Source organism: Salmo salar, unplaced genomic scaffold (assembly GCF_905237065.1).
Source record: "Salmo salar unplaced genomic scaffold, Ssal_v3.1, whole genome shotgun sequence".
NCBI lineage: Eukaryota > Metazoa > Chordata > Actinopteri > Salmoniformes > Salmonidae > Salmo > Salmo salar.
Window position 1 is genome coordinate 366624 of NW_025550938.1, and position 14124 is coordinate 380747.

At 50.8% G+C, this 14124-nt stretch overlaps 3 non-coding genes and 3 pseudogenes across 3 annotated transcripts; all 6 read left to right on the top strand.

The window, feature by feature from the left end:
- The first annotated feature begins 2209 nt into the window (after positions 1–2209).
- Positions 2210–2383, top strand: LOC123740396 (uncharacterized; annotated as a pseudogene).
- A 580-nt stretch (positions 2384–2963) lies between these two features.
- LOC123740554 (U5 spliceosomal RNA) lies at positions 2964–3080 on the top strand. Its single transcript, XR_006768435.1, has one exon. It is a non-coding gene; the product is annotated as a U5 spliceosomal RNA (small nuclear RNA).
- Positions 3081–5436: 2356 nt separating this feature from the next.
- LOC123740349 (uncharacterized) lies at positions 5437–5610 on the top strand (annotated as a pseudogene).
- Positions 5611–6207: 597 nt separating this feature from the next.
- On the top strand, positions 6208–6324 carry LOC123740555 (U5 spliceosomal RNA). The gene has a single exon (XR_006768436.1). It is a non-coding gene; the product is annotated as a U5 spliceosomal RNA (small nuclear RNA).
- Positions 6325–9035: 2711 nt separating this feature from the next.
- On the top strand, positions 9036–9209 carry LOC123740406 (uncharacterized; annotated as a pseudogene).
- A 685-nt stretch (positions 9210–9894) lies between these two features.
- Positions 9895–10011, top strand: LOC123740557 (U5 spliceosomal RNA). Its single transcript, XR_006768437.1, has one exon. It is a non-coding gene; the product is annotated as a U5 spliceosomal RNA (small nuclear RNA).
- Positions 10012–14124: the final 4113 nt, after the last annotated feature.

A 14124-nucleotide genomic window follows, 5' to 3' on the forward strand; every position in this document is an offset into this window, starting at 1 on the left:
TTCTGTCTTAGGGGAGGTGATCCACCCGGATCAAACCTGTGCCATTCCCGGAAGGAAGATCACGGACAGCCTGATACTGATCCGAGATGCCATCTGTTATGCGAGAGACAGAAACATGCGGCTTGTAGTCCTAAATTTAGATTTTGAAAAAGCCTTTGATCGGGTCTCGCACCAGTACCTCTTTAAGGTACTGCAAAAAATGGGTTTCCCGGACAGGTTTTTAGCTTGGGTGGGACTGCTGTACGGGGATATCACCAGCAAAATCCTTGTAAATGGGCATCTGTCAAAAGCAGTGGGAGTACACTGCGGCGTCCGTCAGGGCTGTCCTTTATCTCCCCTTCTGTTTGTGGCCGGCATTGAACCACTGGCACAGGTCTTGAGAAGGGACCAACGGATCAGTGGGGTGGGTATCCCGGGGAGTGGGGGGATGACCGCCAAGTGCGTTTTTTACATGGACGACGTCAATATTTTATGCACCGACCTTTTATCCGTCGACAGGACCCTGGACAGGACTGACTGGTACGGACGAGCCTCTGGGGCGAGACTGAACAGAGACAAGACAGAGGCCCAATTTTTCGGACCGTGGGCAGACCCAGACTTGACCAGACTACCACTGACTGTGAAAACGACGGACATAAGGGTACTCGGGGTAAAGTTTGACAGGGAGGGAGGAGGGAGAGGTAATTGGAGTGGGATCCTGGGGACAGTAAGACAGAGACTGGGATTTTGGGGACTACGACAGCTGACTTTTGAGGGCAAGGTTTTAATCATTAAAGCAGTGATTTTACCTGTGCTTTTATTAATCAGTTCTGTTTTTATCCCCCCTAGGAGAACTCTTTTAGCCCTGGAGCGGATGCTGTTTTACTTCTTGTGGGGGAGCAAGTGGGAGAGGCTGAGGAGGGAGGTGGTCAAGAGGCCCAGGTCCAAGGGGGGAAAGGCTTGCCTGACCTCTACTTGTTCCTGGGCAGCCGCTACACAGCGTTACATCTTACTCTTGCCACCTCCCCGGCCACCAATAAGACCCAGGCCCTCGCAAGGTTCTGGCTGGGATCTTACCTCAGGTCTCTGAGGCTGATCCCAGTCGACCTGCGAGCCCCAGTCTCTTTCCTGCTTCCCACACACTACGCCCAGCTCCAGAAGTTTTTAAGACATTTTAAATTGGAAAAAGAAGCAGTCACAGTTTTAACTAAACATCGCTCTCTTCTCTCTCTTGTGCAGGATCGGGAACCAGTGTGTCCAGTGCGCGGGCTTGCTATAGGCGAGCCCACAACGGTTTGGCGTAATGTGGCCCATCCTGCTCTCCTGAATCAGCACCGGGACCTGTCCTGGATGGTCGCCCATGAGATCCTCCCGGTCAGGGCCGTCATGCACTCCCGGGGCATGGCGAGGACATCCGCGTGCCCCCGACCAGGCTGTGGCCAAGAGGAGTCGGTGAGGCACTTGCTCTGGGAGTGCAGAGCCGCCAGGGACCTGTGGAAGGAAGTAGGCCCCCTGATCTCCCCGTGTCTGCCAGCAGGGGAGGACCTAACGCCCCAGCTCGTGCTGTATGGGGTGGGCCGAAGGCCTATTCCACCAAAGGCCTTCACCAAGCTCTGGCCCACCCTCACGTGTCTGAAGGCAGCACTGTGGTCCTCCGCAACCTGCTGGTAGCGAAACAGGTCAACACCACCCCCCAGGCAGTGGCCATGGTAGCCACAGAAGCCCTGGGGTGGTACAGAAGGAAGGGGGCCTCGACCCCAGGCGAAGGGTCCCCACAACACCCAAGGTCCCTGCGGCCACGGCCTGACAGCGCTGCGGCGCCTAGGGCGATGCACCTAGGGGAGGTATCTCCTCTGGGCCCCGAAGGACGGGACGGTGATCGATTCGGAAGAGCAGGAGGAGGCAAGTTTGATAAGGACTCACCCCGCTCCTGTACAAGGGACCGAAGACAGCCTTTTAACAAGTGACTTTTTAAATACATTTTTATGTCTTAAAAATGTTTTCCTTTTAAATCATTTGTACACATTTTAAATGGCTTGTACAGATTTGATGTTTTATACAATGAAAAGTACTTTCATTAATGGTTGTTTTTATTGGTGTAAACAACATGTACTTTTTAACAAATTCAAATGTAATTCAAATGCTGTGTTTTATGCCTCCATGCTGTTTGTTTGTGTATAAATGATGTAAAAATATAAATATGAGCTGTTTTTAAAGGAACTGTGACAATAAAACTTTTCCAAAAGAAAAAATCTGTTCTTATCAGTTTAATATCTGATACGTCCCCATCGGGGGACTACATATTAAATGGATTTTTCGAACAGGGAGTCGGAAATGGGGCTTGCTCCGTCCGCTCCACGCATCGACCCGGTATTGCAGTACCTCCGGGAACGGTGCAACACTTTTCTCCCATTGTCAAGGAAAAAGAAATACACCAAGCTATGTAAAACAGCTAGCAGAAGAAGAGAAGGAATGGAAAAAGAAGAATCATCCAAACTGAAACAAGTGCGAAGCCCCTTCATGGGGGTCCCCGTTTTCCCGCCATTTTACTTTAAAAAAAATAAAAAAAAAACATTGGCCAGGAGAGTGTGTGTGTGTGTGTGTGTGTGTGTGTGTGTGTGTGTGTGTGTGTGTGTTTTTGAGCCCCCCAAAAATACAATCACTTCACCAGGATTGTGTGTGTGTGTGTGTGTGTGTGTGTGTGTGTGTTTTTGAGCCCCCCAAAAAAATACAATCACTTCACCAGGATTGTGTGTGTGTGTGTGTTTTTGAGCCCCCCCAAAAATACAATCACTTCACCAGGATTGTCTGTCTGTCTGTCTGTCTGTCTGTCTGTCTGTCTGTCTGTCTGTCTGTCTGTCTGTCTGTCTGTGACTTTTACCCACAGCCCTCGAAAACTTGGAAGAGTGGGTTCGGGGACCACCCCGAGGACCCGGCCTAGAGTGCACCGTGTGTGTCTCGGGCCCCGACCTCTGACTTCCATACGACTCTGGTTTCTCTTCATTACGCACAAGCCTTTCGCCTTTTACTAAAGACTTCCGTGGAGAGGAACACTTACGAGTTCAACGTATTTTTGGAAGGGCTTTGCTTCTGGCAGAGCCCGGTATCTTGTTTCAAGAGAAATTGACAGAGATGACGCCGAGACTTTTTGCTCAGGCGTTTGACTTGAAGCCGGCTGACCGACCGGCGTATTTTTTCCACTCAAAGTAGTCGCTCGGGCAATTGAGTTCAAGCCCGACGATGACTGGTGTATTTGCCGGGCATTGAACAAATAGTCGCACTAGGATTAAAGAGCTAGTGACCTAACGACGCATTAGCGACTTTTAAAAAAAAAAACACACCCGCCTGTCACCAGGGAAGCGTTGGGTGAGGAGGAGCCAACTTTTGCCAAACCGATGAGGTCTGCCGAGGCCCCCGGGGGCCCGGCGGGTGCAGGGGTCAATTTGTGGGTTATCGCTTCTCGGCCTTTTGGCTCAGATCAAGCTTGGTACCGAGGTGCCCCAGAGCCCGCTGAGCCAAAAGGTCGAAGGAAGAAGGGCGGTAAAGGTTTTTTGACTGAGTTTTTTTCCAACGTTTTTTTGGATTGTTCATTGGCTTCCTTTTGGAGAGTTTTTCTGTTTTTTTTCATTGATTGAAAGGGCCATTTTTTTCTCGGAAATGGCGCGTCATGAGAAGATACCTGGAGTCGGACTGTCGAATACGGTGAGGTTTACATGGAAGAACAAAGAGATGGAGCCATTGGGAAGGGAAACTTTCGGAAGAACCATATTGTTGGGGATACTGAAACTTGAGGTGAAGGACGTTTTATGCCTCCAGGATAATCCGAGGGAAGGAGCTTTTGAGGTGACGTTACAGAAGGAGGAGAGGCATGAGGAAGTACTGAGGATGACGAGAGAGATGGAGAAGGAGAGACCTTTGTGCTATTATGAGGTGACCAGCCTAGCTAAAAACAATTTTAGGGTGGTCACCGTAAGAATATACAACCCGCATGTGAAGGATGAAGATGTGAGGGCCTTTTGGGGCGCTATATGGACAATGTATCAACGGCAAGGCTCCTCAGGGACTCCCTGGGGTTCTGGGATGGCCGGCGAGGTTTCCAGGCACTCCTCAGGGAGGACCCTAAGGGACAGGGTGGCTACCTCCATCCTCCTGCGATGTTCTCCTGGGGGCTGACCGGGGGACGTTGTTCTACGCACGTCAGCCCCCGTTTTGCAGGCGTTGTATGGCCTACGGTCATATCCTCGCCTCGTGCAGCACAGGAAAATGCAGATTTTGTGGATCTGCCGAGCACGAGGCGAGGGACTGTGACGCGCCGAAGGCATGTCACGGGTGTGGCATGCAGACGCACCTGTGGCGTGAATGTCCGGCGCGTCAGAGGTCATACGCGTCTGCAGCGGGGGGGGGAGCGAGAGCGGAGGATGGGGGAAGAAGAGGAGAGGAACAAGAGGAAAGAAAAGGCACGGAGGAAAAGGACACAGTGCGGGAGGAGAAGGAAAGAGCGGCAGCGGGAGAAGAGAGAAAGAAAGAAATGGACTTGGTGGAACCAGAAGGACGGAAGGCTGAAGGAGAGGAGGAGCAGGAGGAGGAAAGAGACAGGAGGGTGGAGGGTCTGGAGAAGACGGTGGTGGAGAAGAAGGGGACGGAGAAGGCAATAGAGAGGGAGGAGACAGGGAAGACGGCGGTGGAGGAGAAAGAGAGAGAAAGAGAGGAGACAGAGAAGGCAGTGGTGGCGGGACCAGAAGGAGAGGGAGTAAAGGAGTGGGGGGACAGTAAAGAGGTAAGATCACGAGTAGAGGAGCTGAGGGAGATGGTAGGGGGGGCTGACGGACACGGTGAATGACGCGGTGGGGGGCCTGACGGACGCAGATAGGGATGTTCCCCGGCTGCGCCCTCCACCGATAAAAAGACCTAAAAAGTGGGAGCGTAAGGACAGCAGGAGGAGGAAGGCTGGTAAGGGGGGGTAGGGCAGGGGGGAGAGGATGCGGGGCCCTCATGGGCTCCCTCCTCTTCATGCTCTTTTACACCCCTGGCTGAGCTGGACCTTCCAGGCATTGCCCAGGGTTGGGGGACGGAGGAAGGTGGTAATTTTTTGTTTGAGGGCATGGGGTGCTCGGGCCAGAGTCAGGAGGAGGGCGGGGTGATAGATTTAAGTGGGGGGCACAAGACAGAGTGTTCGCTTGTGCCGGGCACTGATTCTGTATACAGGGGAGAGGGGATGGTGGCCGACGGCGGAGCGTCAGGAGTGGAGGAGGCGTCCCCGTCGGTCGGGAGGTTGGGGTGAGTTTATTTGGATTTTTTGTTGTTAGTATGGGTTTGGTTTGTAGGTGAGAAGGGGAGGGAAGATGTTTTCCTGGGTCTTTGTTTAAGGGTTTTTGGTTTGTGTAATTATTATAAATGCCTAGTTATGATTTTGATTGGAATATATGGTTTTGTATTGAACGGCATAGAAAGTAATAAATATATTTTGTAAAAAAAAAATCTGTTCTTATCAGTTTAATATCTGATACGTCCCCCATCGGGGGACTACATATTAAATGGATTTTTCGAACAGGGAGTCGGAAATGGGGCTTGCTCCGTCCGCTCCACGCATCGACCCGGTATTGCAGTACCTCCGGGAACGGTGCAACACTTTTCTCCCATTGTCAAGGAAAAAGAAATACACCAAGCTATGTAAAACAGCTAGCAGAAGAAGAGAAGGAATGAAAAAGAAGAATCATCCAAACTGAAACAAGTGCGAAGCCCCTTCATGGGGGTCCCCGTTTTCCCGCCATTTTACTTAAAAATAAAAAAATAAAAAATAAAAAAATAAAACATTGGCCAGGAGAGAGAGTGTGTGTGTGTGTGTGTGTGTGTGTGTGTGTGTGTGTGTGTGTGTGTGTGTTTTGAGCCCCCCAAAAAATACAATCACTTCACCAGGATTGTGTGTGTGTGTGTGTGTGTGTGTGTGTGTGTGTGTTTTGAGCCCCCCCCCAAAAATACAATCACTTCACCAGGATTGTGTGTGTGTGTGTGTTTTGAGCCCCCCCAAAAATACAATCACTTCACCAGGATTGTCTGTCTGTCTGTCTGTCTGTCTGTCTGTCTGTCTGTCTGTCTGTCTGTCTGTCTGTCTGTGACTTTTTACCCACAGCCCTCGAAAACTTGGAAGAGTGGGTTCGGGGACCACCCGCGGGGACCCGGCCTAGAGTGCACCGTGTGTGTCTCGGGCCCCGACCTCTGACTTCCATACGACTCTGGTTTCTCTTCATTACGCACAAGCCTTTCGCCTTTTACTAAAGACTTCCGTGGAGAGGAACACTTACGAGTTCAACGTATTTTTGGAAGGGCTTTGCTTCTGGCAGAGCCCGGTATCTTGTTTCAAGAGAAATTGACAGAGATGACGCCGAGACTTTTTGCTCAGGCGTTTGACTTGAAGCCGGCTGACCGACCGGCGTATTTTTTCCACTCAAAGTAGTCGCTCGGGCAATTGAGTTCAAGCCCGACGATGACTGGTGTATTTGCCGGGCATTGAACAAATAGTCGCACTAGGATTAAAGAGCTAGTGACCTAACGACGCATTAGCGACTTTTAAAAAAAAACACACCCGCCTGTCACCAGGGAAGCGTTGGGTGAGGAGGAGCCAACTTTTGCCAAACCGATGAGGTCTGCCGAGGCCCCCGGGGGCCCGGCGGGTGCAGGGGTCAATTTGTGGGTTATCGCTTCTCGGCCTTTTGGCTCAGATCAAGCTTGGTACCGAGGTGCCCCAAAGCCCGCTGAGCCAAAAGGTCGAAGGAAGCCCGGAGGGAGGAAAGTTTTTTGTTTTTGAGTCACTTTTTGAAGAGAGCCTTATTTTCTGTAAGGAATGGAGGGAAATGAGCGGAGCAGGTCGGTTCCGGGGATCGGATTGGCCAACACGTTGAGATTCGTGTGGAAGGACAAAGCGGTGGAGCAATTTGGGAGGGAGACATTCGGGAGAACTATCTTGATGGGTGCGCTCAAGATTGGAGTAAAGGATGTCTTCTGCCTCCAGGGGAATCCAATAGAGGGAGGTTTTGATGTGACATTGTACACAGAAAAACAACATGAGGACACGATGCAGAAGGCAAGGGAATTGGAGGAAGTGAAGCCTATGTGCTTCTATGCAGTGACGAACCTGGCGAAGACAAATTTTAGAGTGGTGACGGTTACGATGTATAACCCATACGTGAAAGAAGAAGAGGTGAGGACCTTCCTGGGGAGGTATATGGATAACATCTCCTCAGGAAGGCTCCTCAAGGATTCACTCGGGTTTTGGACTGGGAGGAGAGCATATCAAGCTCTTCTCAGGGAAGACCCAAAGGGCCTGGGAGGCTACCTCCATCCTCCGGCTATGTTCTCCCTGGGGGCTGACCGGGGGACATTGTATTATGCCCGTCAGCCTCCGTTTTGCAGGCGTTGTATGGCCTATGGTCATATCCTCGCCTCGTGCAGTACAAAGAAGTGTAGGTACTGTGGATCTGCGGAGCACGAGGCGAGGGACTGTGACGCGCCGAAGGCATGTCACGGGTGTGGCATGCTAACGCACCTGTGGCGTGAATGCCCGGCGCGTCAGAGGTCATACGCGTCTGCAGCTGGGGGAGCGAGAGCCGGGGATGGGGGGAAGAAGAGGAGGGGACAAAGAAACAAGAACTGGCACAGAGGAAAAGGACACACGGCGGGAGAAGAAGGACAGAGCGACAGTAGAAGAAGAAGAGGAAAAGGAAGAAGTGGACATGGTGGAATCGGAGGGGCGGGAGGCTGAAGGAGAGGAGGAGCAGGAGGCTGAAGGAGAGAAGGAGCAGGAGGAGGAAGGAGATAAGAGAGTGGAGGGGTCGGAGAAGACGGGCGGTGGAGAAGGAGATGGAGAAGGGAACAGAGAGGGAGGAGATAGAGAAGACGGAGGTGGAGAAGAAAGAGACAGAAAGGAAGGAGACAGGGAAGAAGGTGGTGGAGAAGAAAGAGACAGAAAGGAAGGAGACAGGGAAGAAGGTGGTGGAGGAGAAAGAGACAGAAAGAAAGGAGACTGGGAAGACGGCGGTGGAGAAGAAAGAGATAGAAAGGAAGGAGACAGGGAAGAAGGTGGTGGAGGAGAAAGAGACAGAAAGGAAGGAGAGAGGGAAGAAGGTGGTGGAGGAGAAAGAGACAGAAAGGAAGGAGACAGGGAAGAAGGTGGTGGAGGAGAAAGAGACAGAAAGGAAGGAGACAGGGAAGAAGGTGGTGGAGAAGAAAGAGACAGAAAGGAAGGAGACAGGGAAGAAGGTGGTGGAGAAGAAAGAGACAGAAAGGGAGGAGAAAGAGAAGGCAGTGGTGGCGGGACCAGTAGGAGAAGGAGTGAAGGAGTGGGGGGACAGTAAAGAGGTGAGATCACGGGTGGAGGAGCTGAGGGAGATGGTGGGGGGGCTGCCGGACAATATGAATGAAGCGAGGGGGGGTTTGACGGACGAGGAAAGGAATGTTCCCTGGCTGCGCCCTCCACCAATAAAGAGACCTAAGAAGGGGGAGCGCCCGGAAAGCAGGAGGAAGAAGGGTGGTAAAAGGGTGGTGGTGAAGGAAGGGCAAGGGGGAGAGGATGCTGGGCCCTCGTGGGCTCCCTCTTCTTCCTGTTCCTTTACACCCCTGGCAGAGCTGGACCTCCCAGGCATGGCCCAGGATTGGGGGATGGAGGAAGGAGCAAGTTTTCTGTTTGGGGGCATGGGGTGCTCGGGTCTGAGTTCGGAGGAGGGCCGGGTGGTGGATTTGAGTGGGGGGCACAAGACACAGAGTGTGGGTGTGCCGGGAATTGTTTTTGTTTCTAGGGGAGAGGGGATGGTGGCCGACGGTGGAACGTCAGGAGTGGAGGAGGCGTCCCCGTCGGTCGGGAGTATAGGGTGAGTGTTTAATTTTGGTTATTTGATATGTGTATGGGTTTTGGTTTGTAGGTGGGAAGGGGAGGGTAGATGCTCTCATGACGTTTTGGTTTTTGGGTTTGGTTATTATTGAATAGTTTTGAAATGTTTAATGGAATTTGTGTTTGAATTGATTGATTGTATAAGATTTTTGTTGGGTTTTGAACGTAATAAATATATTTTATAAAAAAAAAAATCTGTTCTTATCAGTTTAATATCCGATACGTCCCCATCGGGGGACTACATATTAAATGGATTTTTCGAACAGGGAGTCGGAAATGGGGCTTGCTCCGTCCGCTCCACGCATCGACCCGGTATTGCAGTACCTCCGGGAACGGTGCAACACTTTTCTCCCATTGTCAAGGAAAAAGAAATACACCAAGCTATGTAAAACAGCTAGCAGAAGAAGAGAAGGAATGAAAAAGAAGAATCATCCAAACTGAAACAAGTGCGAAGCCCCCTTCATGGGGGTCCCCCGTTTTCCCGCCATTTTACTTAAAAAAAAAAAAAAAAATAAACATTGGCCAGGAGAGTGTGTGTGTGTGTGTGTGTGTGTGTGTGTGTGTGTGTGTGTGTGTGTGTGTGTTTTTGAGCCCCCCCCAAAAATACAATCACTTCACCAGGATTGTGTGTGTGTGTGTGTGTGTGTGTGTGTGTGTGTGTGTGTGTGTGTGTGTGTGTGTGTTTTGAGCCCCCCCCAAAAATACAATCACTTCACCAGGATTGTGTGTGTGTGTGTGTGTGTGTGTGTGTGTTTTTGAGCCCCCCAAAAAAATACAATCACTTCACCAGGATTGTGTGTGTGTGTGTGTTTTTGAGCCCCCCCAAAAATACAATCACTTCACCAGGATTGTCTATCTGTCTATCTGTCTATCTGTCTATCTGTCTGTCTGTCTGTCTGTCTGTCTGTCTGTCTGTCTGTGACTTTTTACCCACAGCCCTCGAAAACTTGGAAGAGTGGGTTCGGGGACCACCCGCGGGACCCGGCCTAGAGTGCACCGTGTGTCTCGGGCCCCGACCTCTGACTTCCATACGACTCTGGTTTCTCTTCATTACGCACAAGCCTTTCGCCTTTTACTAAAGACTTCCGTGGAGAGGAACACTTACGAGTTCAACGTATTTTTGGAAGGGCTTTGCTTCTGGCAGAGCCCGGTATCTTGTTTCAAGAGAAATTGACAGAGATGACGCCGAGACTTTTGCTCAGGCGTTTGACTTGAAGCCGGCTGACCGACCGGCGTATTTTTTCCACTCAAAGTAGTCGCTCGGGCAATTGAGTTCAAGCCCGACGATGACTGGTGTATTTGCCGGGCATTGAACAAATAGTCGCACTAGGATTAAAGAGCTAGTGACCTAACGACGCATTAGCGACTTTTAAAAAAAAACACACCCGCCTGTCACCAGGGAAGCGTTGGGTGAGGAGGAGCCAACTTTTGCCAAACCGATGAGGTCTGCCGAGGCCCCGGGGGCCGGCGGGTGCAGGGGTCAATTTGTGGGTTATCGCTTCTCGGCCTTTTGGCTCAGATCAAGTGTAGTTACCTTGTCAGTGCTGCACTTGATCAGAGAAGCGATCGTAGGCCGGAGGGCGCCCGGGAAATTGTGCTATTTATTTTTGTCAAATCATTATTTATTGTCATTATTGTTGTTTTTTTTGTCTCACCCTTGTTTATTCTTTGTCCTGGGTTAGGTGGTGGTTTTGGTGGTGGACTACAGGTGCACCAGCACCTGTAGGGTGAGTTTAAAGGCCCTCTGGTCTTTTTTCCTTAGTTATTTAATTTATTTGTGTTTTCCCCTGCTTGTCCTGTTTTGCATCTCTCCTCCCTGTGTATCCTATAGTCCCCTCCTTAGCTCCTCCCATTGTCTTCAGTTGTGTGTTGTCTGCTAGCTGGGGTGGCTTTCTGGCTTGTCGGCCTGCTAGCTTTAGCTTGGCCTGCTAGCCTGCCCCTTAGGCGTGGCAGGCATTGTTTGACTGTTTTTTTCTTTACCCCCATCCCCTTTGTATCCTTAGTTTTTTCTGTTTCTTGTTATTTGTGTTGCCAACTGAGGGACCTTTTGCTGGCTAGCCTGCTAGCTGGTTAGCATAGCCTGGCCTGCTGGTGAGGCCTGCTAGCCTTCGTGTCCCTCAAGTTTGGGCAGGTGTTTGTTAGTCAGTGTGTCCTTTTTTCTCCCTTACCCCCCTTGTTCCCCTTTTACTTTAATTAATTTGTTTTGTTAGTCTTGTGCATTGTTAGTCTTACCCCCTAGTTTGTCTTCCCTTTTGGTTGGTGCGCCGTGTTTGTTTTTGTTGTAAGGCCTCTTGGCTGGTGGGCCTGCCAGCTGGTAGGCTTAGCCTGGCCTGCTGGCGGGGCCTGCTAGCTTTCTAGCCTTAGTTTGGTTGTGTGGTTTAATTTTTGTCTCTCCCTTTTGTGCCTCTCCCTCTTGTGGAAAATATAAAACAAAAAATTCCCCTCCTAGTGTTCCTTCCCATTGTTAATAAGATTAGTTTGGTGCTGTGCTAGATAGGTTGTTGTGTGTCCCGTGGTGCTGGTAGGCCCGGTTAGCTTAGTCTGGCCGAGCCTGCCAGCTTCCTCGGGTGTCTTACACCCCTTTCCTTCTTCCCAACCCCCACACCCAACCCCTCTCCCCCCCCCCTTCCTTTCCCTCCCTTTTTCCCTTCCCTCCCCCTTTTTCACCGGTGTTGGGCTGTAAAGGGAGTGGGCCTCCATCATGTCAGCAGCACAGGTTGGCATGAGGAGGCACCATGCAGTGCGCCTCCTCTTAAAGGAGAAGGGGAGGGAAAATAATGGAGTTATCCCGATTGGATTTCTCCAGAAAATTCCTCCAGAAAGAGCTCGGTTTCCATCCCGCGCAGGTAAACTGCATCTTAGCCCTTCCCTATGGGAAGGGCTTCGATGTCAGTTTTGCCAACGCCAGCTTCCTGCGGGAGTTCTGGGGGCAACTCCAGAACTCCCTGAACATCCAGGGGTCCCTCACAGCCATGTTTGAGGTGACCAAGCTGACGGATAATAGCATTAAAACCGTTATTATCCGTATGTACAATGAAACCGTACAGCCGGAGGACGTTGCAGTATGGCTGGGCAGGTACTGCAACGTGAAGGGGCCCTTGGTCCAGGTGAAGGATCCCGATGGGATCTGGACAGGGGCCTGGAGGGTGACTGTCCAGCAGAGGGAGGATCCTGGGGGCTATGGTGGGTTGAAAGCCATCCCATCCACCATAGTCCTCGGAGAGAATAGAGGCCATGTTCACTACCAGGACCAGCCCAAGCTGTGCCGTAAGTGTGGTGAACATGGCCACCTGGCAGAGGCCTGTAAAAGGTCGTCTGCATGAAGTGCCGGGAGGTGGGCCACCGCTACGAGGAGTGCACGAACGGAAGGTCGTGCAACCTCTGTGGCGAGCGGTCCCACCTCATCCGCGGGCTGCCCCTTCTCCTGGGCCAATAAGGTCAGGGCCGAAAGGAGGGAGAGGGAGACGGCGGCCGCGGACCGGACTTCTGAGCGCCAAGGGGAGGGAACGGCAGTTGCCGAGGAGGTGGTGGTGGAGCCGGTGGTGGTTGAGAATGTAGTGGTGGAGCCGGTGGTAGTGGAGGGCGCGGAAGGTGCAGTGGTGGAAAAAGTGGGAGGAGAGGACAACCCCCCCCCCAATCCCCCTGCCCCAGATTAATGTGACCCCTGAAGGAGAAAGGGCCGAGAAAGACGGCCCCGGAGAGATCTTGAGTGAGAACTCCCCAAGTGGGTCAGACAGTATGGAGACTGTGTCGGAAAGAGATATGGGAGAGGGGGTGGAGATTCTGGAGGAACACCTCCCCCCACGAAAAAGAAATGCGGAGGAGCTCTCCGACCCCGAACAAGGCGATGAGAAAAAGGGCAAGGTGGAATGGGAGAGCTCCCAGGGGGAGGAAGAACCCAGAACCTTCCCCCCCAACTCCCCCAACACAATCTCCTTTTTAAGTCCGGTTTTAACCTCCTCTCCCTGCCATCCCCCGTTACCCCGGCGGGAGAGAGAGGAAGTACCAGAAAAATAACCTCCTTTCAACTGTTTAAATGCCTTTTCATTTAGCACTGTTTTTACTCACCTTTTTATGGCTTTTAACATCACCACTATAAATGTGAGAAGTATAAAAACAGAAATAAGAGCACAGTCGGTTTTATCCTTTTTAGAAAAGTTTAATTCAGATGTGTTTTTATTACAGGAGTGTGGTCTACCCTTTTATCCTCTTATAGGAAATGGGAGGACAAGTGGCAGCATGGGCCCTCCATTTGGAGTGGCTCAAATTTTAATAAAAATGACGGTGTTGCCATTTTAATCAAGACCCCACATGTGGTGGTGAGGGGGAGCACGGTGGTGGTAGGTGGGCGCGCTCTTTTAGCCAATTGTACTTTTATGGGGAGGGATTTTAACATGCTAAATGTGTATGGTTTTAACGATAAACATGACCGGTGCGCACTTTTAGAAGACTTGCAGTCCCACATGCTAGGGAGGGATCCTCTAGTGGTGGGTGGGGATTTTAATTGTGTTTTAAATAGAGCAGACAGGAGAGGGGCGGGAGAGGATTTTAAGGTAGATAGGTCAAGTGTTTTATTGCAAGGGCTGTGCAGGGATTTTAAACTGACTGATTGTTTTAAAACCCTGCATCCAAGAGAGGAGGGCTTCACCTGGACCAGTGGTGACGGCACCAGAGCCTCTCGCATTGACTATCTGTTTACCCGGGACTGCCCCCAACTGATGCTAGAATAACCCCTGCCTTTTTCTCAGATCACGTAATGCTGACGTGCACCCTTTCACTAACTTCGGGTGTGACTGTGGGAAGAGGGCCCTGGAAATTGAACTGTTCCCTTTTAGAAGATGATAGAGTAGTTAGCCAGTACAGGGAGCAGTTCAGCCAGTGGCAGACGCTACAGGACTTCTTTGACACACGAGCACAATGGTGGGAAATGGTGAAGGGTAGGACGAGGACTTTCTTTAGAGAGATAGGAAAGAAGAAAAGCAAAGAAAAAGATAGACGCATGGTGGGACTGCAAAAGCGACTGGAAAGATATTTTAACCTTGGCCAACAGGGCTTTGATTTTAACTATGAAATTAAAGAAGTAAAAAGGAAATGGCACTTTTAGCTGAACAGAAAAGTAAGGGGGTTATTTTAAGAAGTAAGGAGAGGGAATTAGAAGAGGGGGAGAAGTGTACAAGGTACTTTTTAAGAAAATAGTTAGTAAGGGTAGGACAATGACAGGTTTAAAAAATAAAGATGGGTTTTTAAAAACAGACACAGAG